The sequence below is a fragment of the Chelonoidis abingdonii genome, chromosome 25 (assembly GCF_003597395.2).
Source record: "Chelonoidis abingdonii isolate Lonesome George chromosome 25, CheloAbing_2.0, whole genome shotgun sequence".
Taxonomy (NCBI): domain Eukaryota; kingdom Metazoa; phylum Chordata; order Testudines; family Testudinidae; genus Chelonoidis; species Chelonoidis abingdonii.
In genome coordinates, this window is record NC_133793.1 from 17889246 (window position 1) to 17909895 (window position 20650).

At 45.3% G+C, this 20650-nt stretch overlaps 2 pseudogenes; one reads left to right on the forward strand and one right to left on the reverse strand.

Annotated features, from left to right (window-relative positions):
* The window catches only part of LOC116826121 (olfactory receptor 5B21-like), a 97369-nt pseudogene that overhangs the window by 50874 nt on the left and 25845 nt on the right, over positions 1-20650 (forward strand).
* Positions 9479-10471, reverse strand: LOC116828584 (olfactory receptor 5J3-like; annotated as a pseudogene).

Consider the following 20650-nt stretch of genomic DNA (forward strand, 5'->3'; position numbering starts at 1 on the left):
AGTCAGGATTGACCTTCAGGGGACCATCATGCACACGGATGGATGTCTTGAGGGGCAGGGCTTTCCATTTAGCTCGATGGAGTGGTTCTGGGCAGTCACACACCAGTAGGTACCATTCATCTGGACCAGGTCCATGTGAGCCAGTTTCTCAGTAATGGCCACTTCGAACCTAGACAGATTCGATAGAACATTATATGGGCATGTATACAGAATTTCCTTATCAGACTGGGTTCAACATTCACTAGGATACAAGGCTCTTCGAGCGACCTTGGCATATGCAATGCCTTCCAGTTTAATAACATGACCTCTTCTCCATCCAGGCTCACTGTAAATGAGGAATGCCTAAAGGTACCAGAAGGCCAAAGAGTATGCTGTTACCTGTCCAAACTGGTCTTTGGACTCTCATTGGTTCTCTGTTTCCCCATGCCCACAGAGGGGTACTAGAGAAATAGGGTCCCACCACTTCCATAAGGGCTGGGTGGACCTGGTCATTAAGGAGATCGGTTACAATTCCCTGTGTGGTGATAGCCAAAGTTTGTCCTGCTCTAAACAACAATTCTCCTCCGGTGCCTTTGTTTTAGTCCCATTTATTAGCAGGCTGGTGACATCTTGACCCATGTATTTTGTTATATTTAATGAGGTGGATACAGAGTTTAACTGATCCTTTAAGCTGTCTTGGATCAATTGACTGGCATTAGTAGTGTCCAGTCCTCCCCAGGCATTAGAGATTACAGCATCTGCCAGCCTTGATTCCAGTCAGTCCCTCCTCTCAGCTTAGTTTGCTATGGTATAGGTGTTGCCAACAGAATTACTTGCACCAAACCATTCTGCAAGGGTATCTAGTAATACCCTCTTCTGGCCAGTTAAGCACTCACCAATCTGGTTTGTTAGGCTAGTGATGTTTCTACTCATTTGAGGCCTAATCTTTAGACATTGACAGTTCTCTTCCTCTAAAGGAACACGCACCTCGACCCTGTGGGTGTGGAATGCCACTGAGGTGAGGACCGGTAGTGCTGGTCCTATCATTATCAATCCTGGTTTAGGAACAGGGATTTGTTCAGGGCATGACACACAGTCAGGTGGTTTCACTCTGTCTCTAATAACTCGGTTAATTGCTACCAGCCGTGGATATTCTAATTTGGGCCATCGTTTAACAAATGCATGCCATGCCTTTGGGGTTACTTCAGTCCATGCTTTAAGTGGTAAGCCCCATCCTGATTCAGTAGGCCCAACCTCCACTGGTACCATGTCAGTATAATTGGCACATAATCTTTCATGAATATTTGGTTTCTTTCCTACAAAATCCCACACAAATTCCAGTATCGAGGTCTGTGTGTTTCCTCCCAAGCCATCATGGCAATGTGCCATGTAATTGTATTCAAATGAGGGATAGCCCAAGACTTTGTAGTCCCCTTCATTAGCAGTATGCAGCCGTCCCCCTTTAAAGGTAATTCGGACACTGGTTGCATTAAGTGTAGACACTGTCCCTCTAAGAGGGCCACAACATCACCCTGCTCAAAGGGGCAGCTCATGCACTTCCATAATTCCTTCCAAATGCCTCCATGAAACTCCATAATCTCTGGGACCTGACACCAGTGAATAACAGGGCAGTCAGCTGTTATCAAAATTGGAATGTTACTAGCCTCCCTCTTGTTATGAGCATCAGTGTATGATTCTGTTTGGACCTTCTTGTGTTCCACTGTGTGCTCATGTCCTAACCACAGTGACACCTTTACTTCCAGCCAGATTTGTTTATTGGCCGCTGCACGTGTTTTGCAAAGGCTAAGTGTTCCTTAGTGTGACAATTAAAGCAAAGGAAACCCGAAGGAGGGGGTTTAGTGACCCATTCCCAGTCCTCCTTTTCACATGGCACACAACTTGTGTCCTTTCTCATGCGCTGCAGGGGCAGCAGGAGCCACAGCAGGAGCCTCCACATGGTCCCTCTGGTTGTCCTGGTCACCCTTCAGAAACTTTTATTTAGAGATGATCCATGATTCACTCACTGAACCAATCTTACCCTAGACCCTGAGTCTTTCCCTCCCGCTCCCTCACCCAGCCCAGACCCCTAAGAAAACACCCACAGCCCTTAATCTTCTCCCACTCCTCTCACAACCCCCACCCCACAGACCCTGTCAATCCCTGTTTTTTGAGATTCCCTCTCCCATGGCCAAGAGCCAATTCTCCATCCAGAGTTCCTGACTCAGCTTCCTCAGAGATCCCTGCTTAACCCCTCCTCCCATCAGTTCTCTCCTCTGCTCAGCCCCACTCCCCTGACATGGCCCGAGCTCCAGGGAACAGTCACTCACCCCTGGCTCCAAACACCTGCCCAGTCTCTCCTCCTTCTCCCCATTGGCAAGCCCTGGCCATCACTGCCTTCCTTCCCCACTCTGCTCCTTCCTCTGCCTGGCCCAGCCCCTTTTCTGAACAGTATTTCCAAGGTGGCCTCTGCTCACTACCAACCAGCACACAGCTAACCTGGGGAACTCACTGCCACAAGGTATTGCTGAGACAAAATGGCCAGCAGGGTGAGACATTGGCATGGATCACGAGAGCCTTCATGGTTACATTAGATCAGAGAATGAATTAAACCACCATGGTGCAGGTCTCCAGCCAGCCATTAACTCACAGGGAACCTCCCTGACACAGAGTTCAGTGCTGGCCCCAGTCAGACCTAGGGCACTGGAAACCCCCACCCATCATACCCCAGCATGCCCCGTTCCTGGTATCTAGTCACGCTGTCCTTGATGCGGTACAGCAGGCACTCTGATATCAGTGGGTGCTCCTTGAGATTCACCAAATGGGGAGTTTACAGAGGCATGGCAGAGGGATAGTGAAATGAGGTAGGAGACGCTGTGATTAGTGGGGGACTGAAGGGCAGAGCACCTCATAGAGAAAGGTCATGCCCCAGGGGATTCTGGGGTTGAACAGCCCAGGACCACACAGAATAGCCACACTTCAACAGGGGCTATACTTAAAGGACCTGAATCTCCTTTTCCTAAGACCAGACATACTTCTTTGTATCACCCTGGGGTGAGTGGAAGGAGTCACTTCTAACTTTTCTTAACGTTGGTGTTTTTTGGTGCTGATTTATTGTGCACAGACAGACATCAAACCAGGGCTCCGATCCTCACAGCAGGGAGTGTTTCCAGTGCTCAAGGGCCACTCACCAGCTCTTTGGAGGAAATAAAGTGACAGCGTTATTAGCCAAAAGGTTTAGCTCTCAGTTAGGCCTGTCAGCCTTCAAAGGGCTTGGAGTCTCACCGAATGGATTTTGCTGAGCACGTGCATGGAGAGAGGATGAGCTAGTTGAAAGCTACCTCTGGCTCACAGGCTGTGAGTCCTTGAAGGGGAAATGTCCAGTAGTGGCTGACAAACCCACATGCCATCTGGGCACTTTGAGTTCAGTTCTAACCCTGAGCCAAAATCTGAACCTAAGAATAAGGAGGCACCTGGCTCTGTCTGAGGGGTTTGAATTGTGGGGAAATGTCACTTGGTCACCACAGATATTTAGAAGACGATGAAACAAATTTTGAAATGCACTTACCTGCTGGGAGGAGAAGAGAATGGGGATGGGAATTGGGGAGAAGGCTTTTGGGGGCAGGGAGAAGAGGGGTGATTATGGGGTGGGGAATGGAAAGGGTGGATGGGTAGCAGATGAGTTGGGGGTCAGGAGATGAGGAGGGGTGGGACAGTGGGAAGAGGGGACATGAGGGTGAGTGACGGGGGACTGGGAGAACATAAGGATGTGATGTCCTGTATCTTTCAATGTTCAGGGGGCTTTATGCTCTAAGAACATAAGAACGGCCATACTGGGTCAGACCAAAGGTCCATCAAGCCCAGTATCCTGTCCTCTGACAGTGGCCAATGGTTGGTGCCCCAAAGGGAATGAACAGACAGGTTATCATCAAGTGATCCAGGCCCTGTCACCCAATCCCCGATTCTGTCAAACAGAGCCTAGGGACACCATTCCTGCGTAATAGCCATTGATGGACCTATCTCCCATGAATCTATCTAGCTCCCTTTAAAACCCTGTTATAGTATTGGCCCTTCACAACACCCTGTTGCAAGGAGTTCCAAAGGTTGACAGTGTGTTGCATGAAAAAATACTTTCTTGTGTTTGTTTTAAACCTGTAACGTATTAATTTCATTTGGTGGCCTGTTGTTCATGTATTATGAGAAGGAGTAAATAACACTTCCTTATTTACTTTCTCTATACCACTCATGATTTTATAAACTTCTATCATATCCCCAATTAGTCACCTCTTTTCCAGGCTGAAAAGTCCCAGTCTTATTAATCTCTCCTCATATGGAAGCTGTTCTATACCCCTAATAATTTTTGTTGCCCTTTTCTGAAACTTATCCAGTTCCAATATATCTTTTTTGAATTGGGTTGACCACATCTGCAAGCAGTATTCAAGCTGTGGGCATACCATGGATTTATACAGAGGCAATATGATATTTTGTATCTTATTATCTATCCCTTTCTTGATGATTCCCAGGATTCTGTTCACTTTTTTGACTGCTGCTACACATTGAGTGGATGATTTCAGCGAACTATCCACAATGACTCCAAGATATTTTTCTTGAGCAGTAACAGCTAATTTAGACCCCATCATTGTATATGTATAGTTAGGATTATGTTTTCCAATGTGCATTACTTTGCATTTATCAACATTAAATTTCATCTGCCATTTTGTTGCGCAGTCACCCAGTTTTGTGAGATCCTTTTGTAGCTCTTCTCAGTCTGCCTGGGACGTAACTATCTTGAGTAGTTTTATAACATCCGCAAATTTTGCCACTTCACTGTTTACCCCTTTTTCCAGATCGTTTATCAATATGTTAAATAGGACTGGGCTCAGTACAGATTCTTGGGGGGACACCACTATTTATCTCTTTTCACTCTGAAAACTGACCATTTATTCCTACCCTTTGTTTCCTATCTCTTAACCAGTTACTAATCCATGAGAGAACTTTTCCTCTTATCCCATGACTGCTTATTTTGCTTAAGAGCTTTTGGTGAGGGACCTTGTCAAAGGCTTTCTGAAAATCCAAATTCACTATGTCTGCTGGATCTCCTTTGTCCATATGCTTGTTGGCCCCCTCAAAGAATTCTAGTAGATTGGTGAGGCATGGTAAAACCATGGCTGATTGGGGGAAGTGGCTGCAGCTGGGGCCACGCCCCAAACTGAGCAACAGGGCCTTATAAGAAGGCCAGGGAAGGCAGAAGGATCAGTCTCTCTCTGTCTGTAGAGGGAGAAGGGCCTGGCTCCAGGGGGTTAGAGACAGGGTACCTGAGTGGAGCAGGGCTGAGGAAAGGCAGAGGAGCTGGGGTGCTCCAGCCTGGAAAGCCCCAGGTTGTGGCCTAGCAGAAGGCCAAAGGGTCCTGGGGGTAGCAGAGGGCAGCCCAGGGTAGGCCAAGGTGGCAGCAGGTCCAAACCCTCCTTGCCAGTGATGAGTGGCTGATACTGCAGCCTGCCCCAGGGAGTGGGGGCTAGACGATGACTGGCAGTAGCCTGATACTGAGGTGAGGTGGGGATAGTGGGTAGGGGGTTACTCTGAGACTGAGGGGTTACTGCCAGGGGGCAGCACCCATGCTAAAGGGGCACCGGGTCCAGGGAGGGGCACAGGGGACCAAAGGACAGGTGGATCACCGGCCTGCAGAGGGCGCTCTGGAGCTGGAATGAGCTAATTCCCAGAAGTCACCAGCAGGAGGCACCGCAGGGGTGAGTCCGCACCTCTACAAGCTGTTTAAATATTGAAGCTCTTACTCATGCGTTGGCTCAGTCTATAGTTTATTGCCATTGTTATCCTGGTAAAAATCCCCGTTTCACTACTCAGTGCTGTGCTGCTCAGAGTATTGAAAGTCATTGAATTAAACTGCATTAAAACAAAACTCATTTTATGCAACTTCAGGGGTCAGTGAAAGTTCTCAGCTATAACCCTGAATGTGCAAGAAGCAGAGAAACAATATCCAAGAAAAAGAGCTGGAATTTTGCATCTTGTTTTAATCTAGGCCTTACTGAGGACAGTAGCAAACACCTGCCCTTTGCGAAGGAACACAGCACCGTGCCGCAGCACAAACCCCGCTGAGCACAGCAGGGGCTGTCCTGGTTATCCAACTCTAGCCCTGTTTCATTACAAACTTCATGTCTGTGATGATGTTCTGGTAACAAGAGGGCAATCAGCTCTCAAAGGCAGCTGCTGCCATGGCAACCAGAGTGCTAGTCATTCTCCCCAAGTATGAAAATGAACTGGAGGGAGGGAGTGCTGAGTGGAGGGTTATCTCTGATGTCACAAGGCTACTGCTCAGGCAGCACCAGTGGGCAGCAAATGTGTGGTGTGTTTGTGTGTGGGGGGGTGAGGCTTTCCCAGTGTTCCTGTTTTCACAAATTTCCTACAAAAGCCAACAATATAACTACCCAGAATACACATTAATGATGATTCCACCCACATGATAATTAGTCGCTGAAATTTGATTCAAATCCCGCATGGCATGTTTAAAACAAGGGTTCCAAAAAAGGAGAGAGCTTGTAAAACAGAAAATGTTGATACTCTGGTGTATTTGTGATTGTGTTAAAATTGAATACTGTGACTTTAAATGTTGGGCAGGTTCCTGGGCGTGCTTGCATGATAGGGAGCTCAGTAGGGCAGCACACAATCGGGGCGTAGCAGCAGTGAGTCAGCAGGTACCTAGTGAGTTGTGCCTCTCTGTTATAGGCAGTAGCCTGCATTCTCTCCCTCTGAGTTTTGGGTTCTTACATGTTGTTGTTCTGGCTCCTAAGAAACAAATTAGCGAGACTTTGCGAACGTCCAGCAAGAGTATTTTATATATTCTCTAACTTGTCTGCTTGGGTGCCACAAGCCATGAAAGGTACAATCTCCTCCACAATAAAATAAACTTATGAAGCCAAATGTCCTTTTGAAACCAAAAATGGAACATTTCATTCTGGGAAGGTTGATCTTACTGAAGCACTTCACTTTTCCTTTCCCTTTCATAGGAAGGAGCCTAAATTAAGTTTCCCTAAATCCATGACTGGGATAGTGACGCAAAGCCTCCCTAGAAGCCAAGCAGCTCGGAAAGAGTGGGATGATCACAATACAGTAGAACCCTGCTTATCTGACCCTCCATTATCCGGTTCGCCGTATTAACCCAAAACCAGTGCACACAGGTCCAGAAGTGGGCAATCTCTCCTATGGTCCCTAGATGGCGGTGCAGCCTGACATGTTCCCATTCACCGGATTATCAGATGTTTTGGTTAACCAATCTGGCCCTAGTCCCAACTCGATGGGATAAAGGGGGTTCTGCTCTCCTTGTGAGCTATTGTTTGATGCAGGAGATCTGCTGCTGGTGTTATTTCTCATGGAAAAGTACAAATTGCAAAACTGATGGGAGGGGCTTTCTGAAACGGTAGGGAGGGGTCATGTTGTTACCTGCAAAGTACACAGGCCCCGCAGCAGGGATGCACCTCAGACTGTGCATATAAACAGGTTAAAAGTGCATCAAAACAGTGAAGCCATTGTCAAGATGATATTCTGTGCAGAGGATTGTAAGACAGTCCCTGTTCCTGATGTGAGGCCTAAGTGCCATAGGGATATCCCACTCGAGAGCTTTGAGGTGCGTGAAGAGGTCACCCTAAGTGAAAAGACAGTGGTCATGGCTGTGGTGCAGCTCAAGTAGGATGGGCCTGACTCACAAAAGTTATCTAAGATGATGTCAAAGTTAGATTCAGGACTCACAGTTTGTCAGGCCACTCTGTTTTATTAGCACAGCTCTTTGCTAATAACACCCAGATAATGTGAGCCCCCATACAAGACCCAAACAGTCTTATTTATACAGATAAAAAGGTGCAAACTAAACAAAAGGCCAAAGAGAGCAAAATGCATATCCTACTTCCCTACTAACTCTTATTGACCTAAGGCTAATACATCACCAATATCCCTGAAGTGAAGCAATTGTTCTACCTTAATGTCTGCTTTCCTAACACCTGGATCACAGCATTCTTTTCATTTCTACTTAAAGGCACATAGAGCATTCTTTAATTCATTCTCTTTCTTAAATATAATTCATTTCACTTGCACAATGAACACTGTGGGATCACAACCTGCACCCAGCAAAGCATCCCACAGAACTGGTAACTTGCGGCAGCAAGTTCATAAAGAGATGACAAGCCTGCTGGACAGGGAATAAAAAGTCAAACAGTCCCTGGGTTGAGGAGGTTGTTTTGCTGATGTTTACAGGGGGCAGAATGGGAGGAAGCACGAAGGGGCTTGTTTGAAGATTTAACAAGGGAGTGATGGTGGTTAGCATCATGGGCCATGTAATTGTGAAGACTGTGAGCCCTTAGCCCAGGGGTGGGCAAACCGCCGTGTCTGCAGGCACCGCCCCTGGAGCTCCCATTGGCTGTGGTTCCCAGCCAATGGGAGTTGCAGGGGCGGTGTTTGGGGCATGGGCAGCGTGTGGAGCCTCCTGGATTTCCCTATGCATAGAGGACAGATAAGGGATGTGCTGCTGCTTCTGCGAGCCACACGGAGACATGGCACTCACTTTTTTGTCGCTCTTATATGGACTCTTTGCAATTGGGTCACATCTTTCCTGAAAAGTGGTGCCCAGAACTGGACACAAGACTCCAGTTGAGGCCTAATCAGCGCGGAGTAGGGCAGAAGAATCACTTCTTGTCTCTTGCTTACAACACTCCTTCTCTTACCTACATATTACAAGTGGCAAACAGAGGCAAAGGGAGACTTAACCCAGGTTTTTTAAAGGTATTTAGGCCACATAAATCCCATGGATTTCAATGGGAATTAGGAACTGAAATCTCTCTAAAAAATCTGCCCCTAAGTGTTTTACTCAAAGTCACAAAGGAAGTCTGCAATGGGACTGGAATTTAAACTCAAACCCTTCAAGTCTTAGGTTAGTGCGATAACCTCTGGAACATCTTTCCTTTCTCCTGTGTCTGTCTAATGATGTGTTTCTGTCTGTCTCTCCCCGTACATAGCCATCTGCCTGTCCCTCTATCCCCATATAGAAACATCGGTCTGTCTAGTGCCTACCTGTTTATCGTTGAACAGAACCATCTGTCTGACTATCTAGCTCTCAAAATACCTCTCCATGTGCCCCTCCCTTTATTTAAATGTTCAGTGATTTGCGGGGGAGGAGAAGGGGGCTGTGGGAACTGAGATAATAGTGGTGACAAATGGAAATAATTACAGTCTAAGCATCTCCTCTTTATATCAGCTGCTAAGTTAACCAACGTAGTTCAAAAAGTAGTGTAACAAACAGGGGGAGGTGTCTATATTGCAGAAATCACATATCAGTGCATAAAGGAGAAGCTGTAACAGAGTTTCTGGACACTGTTTTTCAAGGGAAATGGCACCTTCTTTCATTATCGGGCTAAAGTTCCATTTCCATATTGTTTTCTCCTGTAAGTCACATGATGACAGAAATTTCTGCACAATGACTTAACGAGCGAGATCTACCTTATATCTGCATTCCAGTACTGATCAGAAAAACCAGTCCCCATATTTGCATACAGTGAGGAATAATTTTCTGGTGTATTGTCCTCCTCAGGGCATCTTTCACCTCCTTGTTCTTCAGGCTGTAGATCAGGGAGTTCAGCATGGGGATCACAAGGGTATCGGACACGGCCTCCATTTTCTCCCATTCCACTGAGCTACCAGAAGAGGGTCATAAATATGTAAAGATCAGGGTCCCATATAAAATGGAAATGACAGTCAGGTGGGAGGCGCAGGCGGAGAAGGCTTTGTGCCTTCCTGCCATGGAGCGGATCCTCAGGATGGCAAAGATGATGTAAGTGTAGGAGATGAGGATGATGAGAATGATGCTTATTGTTTCAATGGATGCAAAGATGAAATGCACTTGCTTATTGATATGAAAGTCAGAGCAGGAGATTTCTTGGAGTGGGCGAATATCGCAGAAGAAACAATCGAGGACACTGGAGTGGCCGAAGGACAGACTGAATACAGTACAAGTATGCACAGTGGCATTGACACAGGCGCATAGGGAAGATCCAGCCACCAGCTGGAAGCAGACTCTCTTGGACAGGATGACATAATAAAGCAATGGGTTGCAGATGGCCACAAAGCGATCATAGGCCGTCACAGACAGGAGGCAAAGCTCATCGGTACAAAAGGAGAAGAGGAAAAACTGAACCACACACTCAGAGAAAGAAATGTCTTTACTCTTCACTAGGGAACTGAGCATCGCCTTGGGGGCAATCACAGGGGAGGAGACAACATCTAAGAGGGACAAGTTGCTGAGGAAAAAGTACATGGAGCTGTGGAATTGGGAGTTAATGCTAATCAGCACAATCATCCAGACATTCCCCACCAGCGTGCAGAAATAAATGGCAAAGAAGAACACAAAGAGGATGTTTTGCAGCTTTAGACTGTCAGTGATTCCCCGGAAAATGAAGCCAGTCACTCTGGTGCAGTTTCCGGGAGTCATTTCTTCTGTCACTGCGCTCTGAGTCAAAGAAGAGGCAGAGGAGGAGATAGAAGCAATGGGTACCGCAACAATAAATCTGATGTACAGTGGAGTCTGGTGCTACGTCTTAAGATGCCGAAACAACGGAAATTCAATTTAGTCATAGATTCCAAAGCCCAAAGGAACCATTTTGGTTATCTAGACTAGTGGATTTTTTTCTAATTTGCAGATGAATCCAAAATTTTGAATGGAGATGGAAATTGTAGACATAAACTGTGGACCCCTAGGAATCCACGGACCACAGGCTGAAAAGCAGTGTTCTATGGTAACAACAACCTTTGGAAGACCTCTTAGATATAGTCTGTGGATCCCAAGGTGTTCACAGACAATAAATTCAATCCCCTCAATCTAGTGTAATTGTTTGTATAACACAGGTCATCATTTTTTTCCAATAGTTTTTATTGTAAAGTAGAGCATGTTTTTTTAAAAATCATCCAATCTTGAATTAAAAATTGTCCGTAAACTGAGTATCCACCATGACCCTTGGTAAATCATCCCAAGGGTTAATTACCCTCCCTGTTAAGAGAGGTTTTTTATGTCGAGCTCGTCAGAATTCCCACCTATTCCCTTGGAAATTTTTGAGCTTTTATGAATAAAACCCCAAATCCAAACTATTTTGGCAATGGTCTATTTTGGCTGAAATCTGAAGTATTTTGGTTTTTAAATGGAGCAACTGGGCGATGTAGTCAAACCAACAAGACTGGCCTATAAAGGAGAAGGGAAGCATGAGGAACTTCAGCTAGACAGATCAACATCTGGACCACTCAGTGCTGAAGGTGTTTGAGAGCAGGTCAGAGAAACACCCATTGGGATGTTTACTTGGTGTTACTTGGTCTTGCCCCAGCATGGGGAGCCTGACTTGACTGCATGAGGTCCCTTCCCCCCTACATTGCTAGGACTCCCTAATAACAATATTTGTATTGATTATTATTTTATTTGTTGTAAAAATGCTGACATTTCCATGGAAAAGTTCAATGCAAAAGAGATTTGTTTGTTTTTTGTGGGAGGAGGGCAATTTTCATCTAGTTTCCTAGGAATGTAGTGTTCCCACTCACTGTAGGGGGTCTGATCCAAAACAAATTGACGCCAAGGGGAGTTTTCCATTGTGCACTTTGGGTCAGGCTATTTGTTAAGATCAGATTTTATCATCTTTCCAGCTAGCAGAGTGAGAAGCAAGACAAGGTAACACTCAGTGTATTTGAACCTTCTGCACTCCCTAAAGCAGGAGATCTTCAAGGCAAAGAGATTAGTGAAGTTCGCACCAAATTATAAATGAACATGAACTCAGAGAGGAAAAAACACATCCTTTTTTACTGAACTATTCAGTATGAGATTTTGAATGCACTGAAATCAGGAAATTGAAAGCAGAGTCTAAAATCCCAAGTTGTTTGTGACAGCTTTGCCACCCTTTAATTGATTAGTAGAATCATAGAATCTTAGGATTGCAGGAGACCTCAGGAGGTATCTAGTCAAACACCTTGCTCAAAACAGGACCAATTTCCAACTAAATCATCTCAGCCAGTGCTTTGTTAAGCCTGACTTGTAAGGAAGGAGATTCCACCACCTCCCTAGGGAGCCCATTCCAGTGCTTCACCACCCTCCTAGTGAAATACTGTTTCCTAATATCCATCCTAAACTTCCCCCACTGCAATTTGAGACCATTACTCCTTGTTCTGTCATCTGCTAGCTCTGAGAACGGCCTAGCTCCATCTTCTGTGGAACCCCCCTCAGGTAGTTGAAAGCAGCTAATAAATCCCACCCCCCCATATTCTTCTCTTCTGCAGACTAAACAATCCCAGTTCCCTCAGCCTCTCCTCATAAGTCATGTGCTCCAGCTCTAATCATTTTTGTTGCCCTCCGCTGGACTGTTACCAATTTTTCCACATCCTTCTTGTAGTGTGGGGCCCAAAACTGGACACAGTACTCCAGATGAGGTCCCACCAATGTCGAATAGAGGGAATGATCACATCCCTCGATCTGCTGGCAATGCCCCTACTTATACAGCCCAAAATGCCGTTAGCCTTCTTGGCAACAAGGGCACACTGTTGACTCATATCCAGCTTCTTGTCCACTGTAACCCCTAGGTCCTTTTCTGCAGAATACTGCCTAGGTCCTTTGGCCCTTTGGTACAGGAATGGGATTCTTCTCATAAGTGCAGAACTCTGCCCTTGTCCTGGCTGAACCTCATAGGTTTCTTTTGGTCCAGTCCTCTAATTTATTTAGGTCCCTCTGTATCTATCCCTACCCTCCAGCGTATCTACACTCCTCCCAGTTTGTGTCATCTGCAAACTTTGCTGAGAGTGCAGTTCACACCATCCTCACAGATTATTAATGAAAGAACACCGTACAAAATGGCAATAACGATCCACTGGCCAACTCAGACAAGCAAAACAAGCTGGACCCCCCAACATCTCTCTACGTGGGCTCCTACCTGAATTCTTTAAGTAAGTTATGGAGCCAGATCCTGAGCCTGCTGTAAACTTGAAAATAGTGGTGACTTTTTCATTCAAAGCACTTTACCAAAATGATCTCAAAGTATTAAAGTCTTGCAAATAAAAACATGGTGAACAATATATTTGCATGAATATTCAGTCATTTCCCTGAGATATGCATCTTTTGCACAAACTCGTCTTTGGCTGCTTTTTATTACAGCTCCTAGTTTTTTTCAGAATTGCCAATCTATGGTTATGAACAAGGTCATCAGTAACAAAGTTTTTGCATTTCTCCATGAAACAAAGAAACACCAAAAATAGGAATCAAAATTTCCATATGGAAACGGAAGCATAAAGTCACACTCATCTGGAAGCCTTCTTTCCTAGTAAGGTGGCTATTTTGGAACTAGATTTCTACAATTCTTTACCTTATCAAAGTGAAAAATTAAAATGCATGTGCATGCATGCACGTACACACACACACACACACAAGTTTCAATTGTCCTGTTCGGACTAATCACGTTCAACCATAATAGGAACCCATCAGAAAACATCAAGAGAAAAAAACATTATATTAAATAGACAATTGAAAAATAAAGGATATTTTCCACCAGATGTAATATTAATATATTATTATATCCGTTATCATTTCCAGGTTTCAAAACTGCTCCTAAAACATCATCAACTCTTACCTTGTTGTAACAACACAATATCCAGAACACTTACAAATGCCGTGTTCCCTCCTAACTGTGATGTAATGTGGGATAGAAAAGCAATTAATTCAAGAATCATTTTCAGGTAGAAAGAGCCAAAATTGCTAGTAAAGTGAAAAATCTCATCTCTAAGTAAATCACACTAATGCTGTAGCTATTTAGAGAAACTGAACTGAAAGACAATGGCAGAGAAAAAGAATGACTTTAAAAAGAAGGAAGTGAGCGTTTTGGAATTTCCAAAGGCAGCTTGCTTCGAAGCAATTGACAATTGCAATTTTTTTCCCCCCAAATCAGCATTTTAGAAATGCCAACCCCAAACAATGCAAAGTTGGCAATTGCAAATATAACTTTCTTCTTATGAAACTAAAAGGCCAGGCGTCACCACACCCACCTGATGTATGGCAGGGGGGAGCTTGGAGTGGTAGATTTAAGCCTCATATTAGCACTCTAGCACCTTTCCATAACTAAACCAGGAGCTATGCTATTTATAAGAAGTCAATTAAAACCACAAAATAGGAATAAACTCTGATAAGTTCAATAACCAGCATTCTTGTTGAAATCAGTAAGATTATGTTCACACTGGTTCAATGTATATTAACTGAGGAGATATGAATGAAGAGCAAAGTTAAGCAGCGGAAGCTGAATGAAAATGATGGGTGAGACCCTCATGCCTGCTCTGGCTTCTTGTACAACCTACAACTGGAGTTCTACAGTGGGGAAGCAGAGGCAGCAAATGAGTTTGGAATAGCTTCCACCTCCAAAGGAAAGAATCCTAATGAATACTTAGTAAAACATCTCTCTCTCTCTCTCTCTTGCTCACACGCAATATCTTATCATCCTGGTCAACCTACGGCTAAAAATCTCTATAATTTACTGTGAGCGAGTAGAGACCGTGATAGGACCAGCTTGTCCTTCTCAGAAGATAATTCTTTAGCAGAGTCATAAAGCAGCTTCCTAGAGAATCTCCACCTAAAGGGCCACAATGATTTGCAGGTCAAACAGCATCAAGAAAGATGGTTCCTTTGGAAGCTTGGTGGGTCCAGAAGTTCCTGTTCCTTCTCCCGCTTCAAACTAAGAAGAAAACTCAACTATGCAAGAGAGATTTCATTCCATTATCGGTGTGTATCCACCATGAACCCATGAGACCTTCCATGAGGGCAGAGAATGGTGCACTGGGGAAGCCCATTGCATACTATACTGTCTTTATTCACCATCTTCTCTCTCCATGGCTGTCGACAGGGAATATTTCACCAGCACAAAACCCACTCTGAGAAATTTTAAATGAGAATATTTGATATTCACATAAATGAAGCACATTTTTAGGGGAAAAAAAAGAAAAAACCCTCCATTAAAAAAGATTCTTTAAAACCAAGGGATAATTTTAAACAGACTATTTTAATCTTCATATGCACAGCGTATGAAATCTTTTAACTCAGTACAGCACAATGGACCAGACACTCAGTTGGTATAAATCACCGTTGCTCTTCTGATGCTGATGGATCTGTGACAACTGATGCCAGATGATGATCTATCCTGATATTCCCAAACTCTGACATGCAGTGTTCAGGATAGTTTAGGCAGTTGGTCCAATTTCACAGCAAGTTATTTTGCGAGAGAAAATGAAGACAACATTTTAGGGTCAAAAGCATCAGCACTTCGAGAACAGAAAAACAATCTTTTCTCTTGGTAGACAGAATGGATTTTGGAGATCTCCTTCAGTATTAGAACTGAAAGAAAAATAGACCACTCACCTTAGTCTTTTCCCTGTAATGATGAAACTTGTTGCAAAATAGAGATCTCTTTCTTGAACTCAAATGGATTTCGTAATGGGAGATGGGGTTTATTTGTTCTGCCAACATGAGAAAACAGAATTCATAGAATATTTGGGTTGGAAGGGACCTCAAGAGGTCATCTGGTCCAAGCTGATAGTCAAAGGACAGAATTTTGCCCCAAACAGCCCCCTCAAAGATTGAGCTCACAACGCGGGGTTTAACAGACTAATATTTAAACCACTAAGCTATCCCTCCTGAATCTTAGGTCAGGCACAAGCAGGGTGTGTGTGTCATTAAAATACTAGTTGCATCTCCCGGCAGCAGGAGGTAGTTAGACACCAATATAAGGTCTTCAAAAATTGTTCAAGTTCTTAGACATATTGATGCTTCTCTTTGTCTTTCGCTCTGTTTCATGCAGTTCATCTATCTGAAAATCCCCCCTGGCAAGAAGCAGGTCCAATCACAAATACACTTAGAGAAGCATGGCAAGATTTTAATCAATATCTGCCAGGATTAGAGCTGTGAAGATGGTTTCTTTCAGAGCAGCAGGACTAGACGTCTGTGTGTCGCACAAAGGGCAAGGAGCATTTTGCTGCTCAGCACTGAGCGAGAAGGAACATTTGCAGCAGCAGCATGAGAGAGTCCAGGAGTCCAGTAAAAAGTCAGGAAATTCACCTGCACGTGCCCGTCCAATTCAAATCTCGATTGAGCGCTGTCAAGGTCCCTCATCAAAGAGCCTGTCATGCCCTAGCGGGATCCTTATAAGGCAGGATAACGAGGGTGATGCTGCAGCTGGGAAGAGGGAACATTCTGCTAATGTCCTTAATGGTCAGGATGTGACCTCACATTAGATCAGGAGGACCAGTTTGGAGACGATAGCAGTGAAAACTCTGGAGAGGGGGATGCGCCTGGCCAGAGACTGAAAGTCCAGGTGGTTACTGCAACTCTCTAACCCCTCCCTCCCATTGTTTTCTAGAGAAACTGGACTTTCAACACTGAGGATTTGGTAGGTTATGGCCAAATAATTTACTGTCCTGGATATTATGCCCTGCATAGTTGTGTGTGTGTCTGGGGGGTAGTGCAGATGCCACAATATTTGCATGGCCTTCTCTCCCTTCCCCTCCCCTCCATCAGCCTCTGCTGGGCAAAATCCCAAGTGGATGCAGAGCACTGGGGGGAAAGGTTTCAGAAAAGCCAGCTTTGCTGTTTATCCAAGAGTTCAGAGTATGGGCTGTACGGCTTGTGCTGAAGCCCACGGTCTGTAGCAAGTTCACAACTAGAAATCAGTGCTTCTCTGGCCATTTCACTGCAGGCAGGCAGGTGGGAGTGGAGGGGTTCAAACACAGCTTGGGTCAATGCTCTTCATCCTAGTTCAGGCTTTGGTTGGTTCCCTTCATTTCCCCCCAGTCCTGGTAGCTTATTCTGGGAAGTTTCTTAGGCAGGAGGAATTCTCCATGGCCTTTCAGGAGAACGGGGAGTGCAAACCTGCTCGGGCCTCCATAACAGCCAGGTCCCTACCACATCCAGGGCTCACTTTGACTAATTTACAAACCCTCTGGCCTTGAAATTGACCAATGTCACCATTTTGATGTTTCCACCTGACATTTCCTGGTATTACAACCATGGGGGTCCGGACCAAACTGGGAGAATGGGGGAGTTCAGAGGTTATTGTGGGGGGTCACAGCATTGTCACCCTCACTTATGTGCTGCCTTCAGACCTGGGCTCCAAGGGCAGAAGCCAGCAACCTTTCTGAAGCTAGAGGGGGTTCCCAGATGTGCAGGTGGGTCCCTGCTGTTGGGAGCACCTCAGCTCCTACCTACTACTTGGGAGCACCTCAGCTCCTACCATTTTCAGGGCATCAAGAGAAATGGACTCCTGAGCCCCAGAAGGAACTGCAAGGGAAGCCTCAAGCCCTCATGGTAGACTTCGGGCAGAAGCCGTGAACTCAGGCACACAGCGCCAGCAAGAGTGGGGAGGGGCATGAAAGTCCTGAGCCTGGTGCCCAGCACTGACTGACCCCACAAGGGGCCAGAAGCTCTGAGTCCAGGCACCCAGAGATGTGACTGGAGCAGAAGCTGCCAAGACCAAAGTCCTGAGCCCAGCGCCGGTCTGATGCAGCACACTCACTTCTGCATTGTCTCTGCAGGTGCATCTGATATCCCCACAGAGAGGAAGCCCTGTCCCCAGCCGGGCAGAGAAACAGCTAGGAGGCCCCTACTGGGTTCTCCTGGCTGGGGGGTCCCAGCAAGACGGGGAGATTGGATTTCACGGGGCAGGGCTAAGGCACAACAAGAACCAACAGCTGCCAGCTGAAGCCGGAGAAGTTCGAATGAGACGTAGGCACACATTTCTGACAGTGAGGCAGACTAGCCACTGGAACAAATTACCGAAGGGACAGGTGGAGTCTCTGTTTCCTGGTGTCTTCACGTCACAACTGCCTCTCATTCTGGAAGGTGCCTTTTAGTGAATTACAAACAATTGAGCTTCATATGGTGCAAAGTATGTGAAATTTCATAGCCTGTGAAATAGAGGCCAGATTAGGAGATCGACTTGTTTCATAACCTCTATGAAAAGCTCAGTGTGGGATGAGGAAGAGACTCTGCTGTTTTACTGGGTATCCTGCTTGCTCCCCAGAATCAATAATGAGCAAGTGGGGTGATCCAGGGTGCAGCTCAAACATCCAGCCGGGCTGGCCAGAGAAAGGTGGGTGTGGCAGTGACTTCACAAAGGCCTTTGGCAGGAACTCAGCCTAATGGGGAAAGATGATGAGGCGGCTGTGACCTCACAGAGCTCCTTTGACAACAGCCAGGTAGGACAGGGATGCGGGGCAGGGGGAACCTCGGAGAGCCCTGTAGCCTTGCTGCAGCAAGCCTCCATCTCATGGTCTCTCACTGAGGACCAAGAGACTTTGGTGTGCAGGAGATTCAGTGCATGTGTTTGTCATTCCCGCGTGGATTTTTTTCAAAGACATTGTCATCTGTGTAGAGGGTAAGAAAAAATATAGGCTCTAGACATAGATACAAGATAGGAGACTCTATCCTAGCGGAGTCAAAGGCATCACCACCTTCCTAGTGAAAAAGTTTTTCCTAATATCTGAGCCTGCCACACTGCAACTTGAGATCATTTCTCCTTGTTCTGTCATCTGCCAGCTCTAAGATTTCATGAGAATCAATCTTTCATTAGGAAAATAATTCAAAAATGCAAATAGAAAAAACTTTGAGTGAAATCAACCCATCCTGATCTTTAGTGTGGGCCTTGGAGGCCAGACTGAGACCGTCATGGGCTAGTAACAGCCAGGAAACCGGTAGAAGAATTCCAGTTCTCTTAGTATCCAAGCCTCCCTAATCCAAGGAACACCTGAAGGCTGCAGGAGACAGAGGGGTGCTGAGAAGGTCTAATTCATGACTGAAAATACAGAGGTGTGTTATTGGCTTTGGTTGGGGGACATGTAACAAATCCGTTTGGATTCTTGCCCCAAACAACAATCACCCACTGTCCTTTAGAGCACGAGGCCCTTAACACGTCTGACTTGCTCAAATCTCTCCCCTGCTAGGACTGAGAGAATTTTCTCCATCCCCCGTGATACCAAGGAAAAGAGAAAAGAAGAGACCTCTCTTTGGTCACACAGGAAGGTCATGCCAGAGCTAGAAAGAGAAGCATAAGAAAGAAGTTGTATCAAAATGTTTTGCATTTCAAACTAACTGATTTCTTAAACAAAGGCAATTTGATGTATGGTTAGTGAACTGAAATGATACATTCTTGTCTCCACGTGTTTCTAGATTGATGAACCAGTAGATCTATCCCCTAGTTTTTATCTATAGATTGAAGGAGGAAAACAAGTTTGCCTGTGTTGTGAATTCCCAATGGCTTTCTTCTATTTCAACAAACTAGTCCATTGAACTGAACGATTTGAATAAACTGAAAGGAAGACAATATTTTCTGCACCTTGCAAGGAAGCAACTGCTGCCCAAAGCTGGGTTAGCATTTCAGCTAACTTTGCTTCCAGGGCCTTAACTATCATATCAGTGGTGCAACTGTTTGAAAAACTTGGCAGTGAACATTTTGTACTGAATGTTATTTTTTCTCTTCTATTTAAATTATTTAAAAGATTGTCATAAATTTGGCCCTTCTCAGAGGTTGTCAATTTCAAATGTAATTCTGACAGTGAGGGAGACTAGCCACTGGAACAAATTACCCAGGGGAGAGGTGGAGTTTCTGTTTCCTGGTGTCCTACCATCATAACTGGTTGGGAAGGTGCCTTTTAGTGAATTACACGCAATTGAGCTTAATAGGGTGCTAAGAGTGTGAAATTTCATAGCCCGTGAAATAGATGCCAGATTAGGAGACAGAATTGTTTCAAAACCGATGCTTCTTTGAAAAACTCAGTGTTGGGTGCGAAACAGGCTCTGCTGTTTTACTGGGTAGCCTGCTTGCTCCCCAGAATCAATAATAAGCAAGTAGGGTGATCCGGGGTGCAACTCAACATCCAGCTGGGCTGGCCATGACTTCACAAAAGCTTTTGCCAGGAACTCAGCCCATTGAGCAAAGACAATTAGTTGAGAATTGGTCCTGCTTTGAGCAGGGGCTTGGACTAAATACCTCCTGAGGTCCCTTCCAGCCCTAATAGTCTATGATTCTATGAATGAGGCGGCTGTGACCTCACAGAGCTCCCTTGACAACAGCAAGGCAGGATAGGGATGCGGGGCAGGGGGAACCTCGGAGAGCTCTGTAGCCTTGCTGCAGCAAGCCTCCATCTTCACTTTACCAGATAAAGGTTATGAGCAGACAATGGCTGGAAGTTGAAGGTAGACCAATACACATTGGAAATAAGGCAAGGAGCGTCTTTAATGTCAGAGTTTGAAGCAATTCACTGAGGGTTGTGCTGGATTTTCCACAACTGGCCTATTTTAAAATCAAGCTTGGGTGTTTTACTAAAAACTCTGCTCTAAATCCTATGGGAATTATTTTGAGGCACATTCTATGGCCGAAGTGAAACAGAAAGTTAGATGACAGTGGTTTCCTCTGGGCTTTGAATTAATCTGTGACTCGCTGGAGGCGTTTGGAATTTGATCATTTTGCTTCCCTCTTCCTCCTTCCCTCTTGTCCTTAACTATCTGATGTAAGTGACCTCTCACCCAGCGTCTGTAGAGTCAAGTTCCTCATCTCCTGGCTCCCTCTTGTCCCTTCTTCTCAATTGGAAAACAGGCCACCAGAAAAGCCTGATTTCC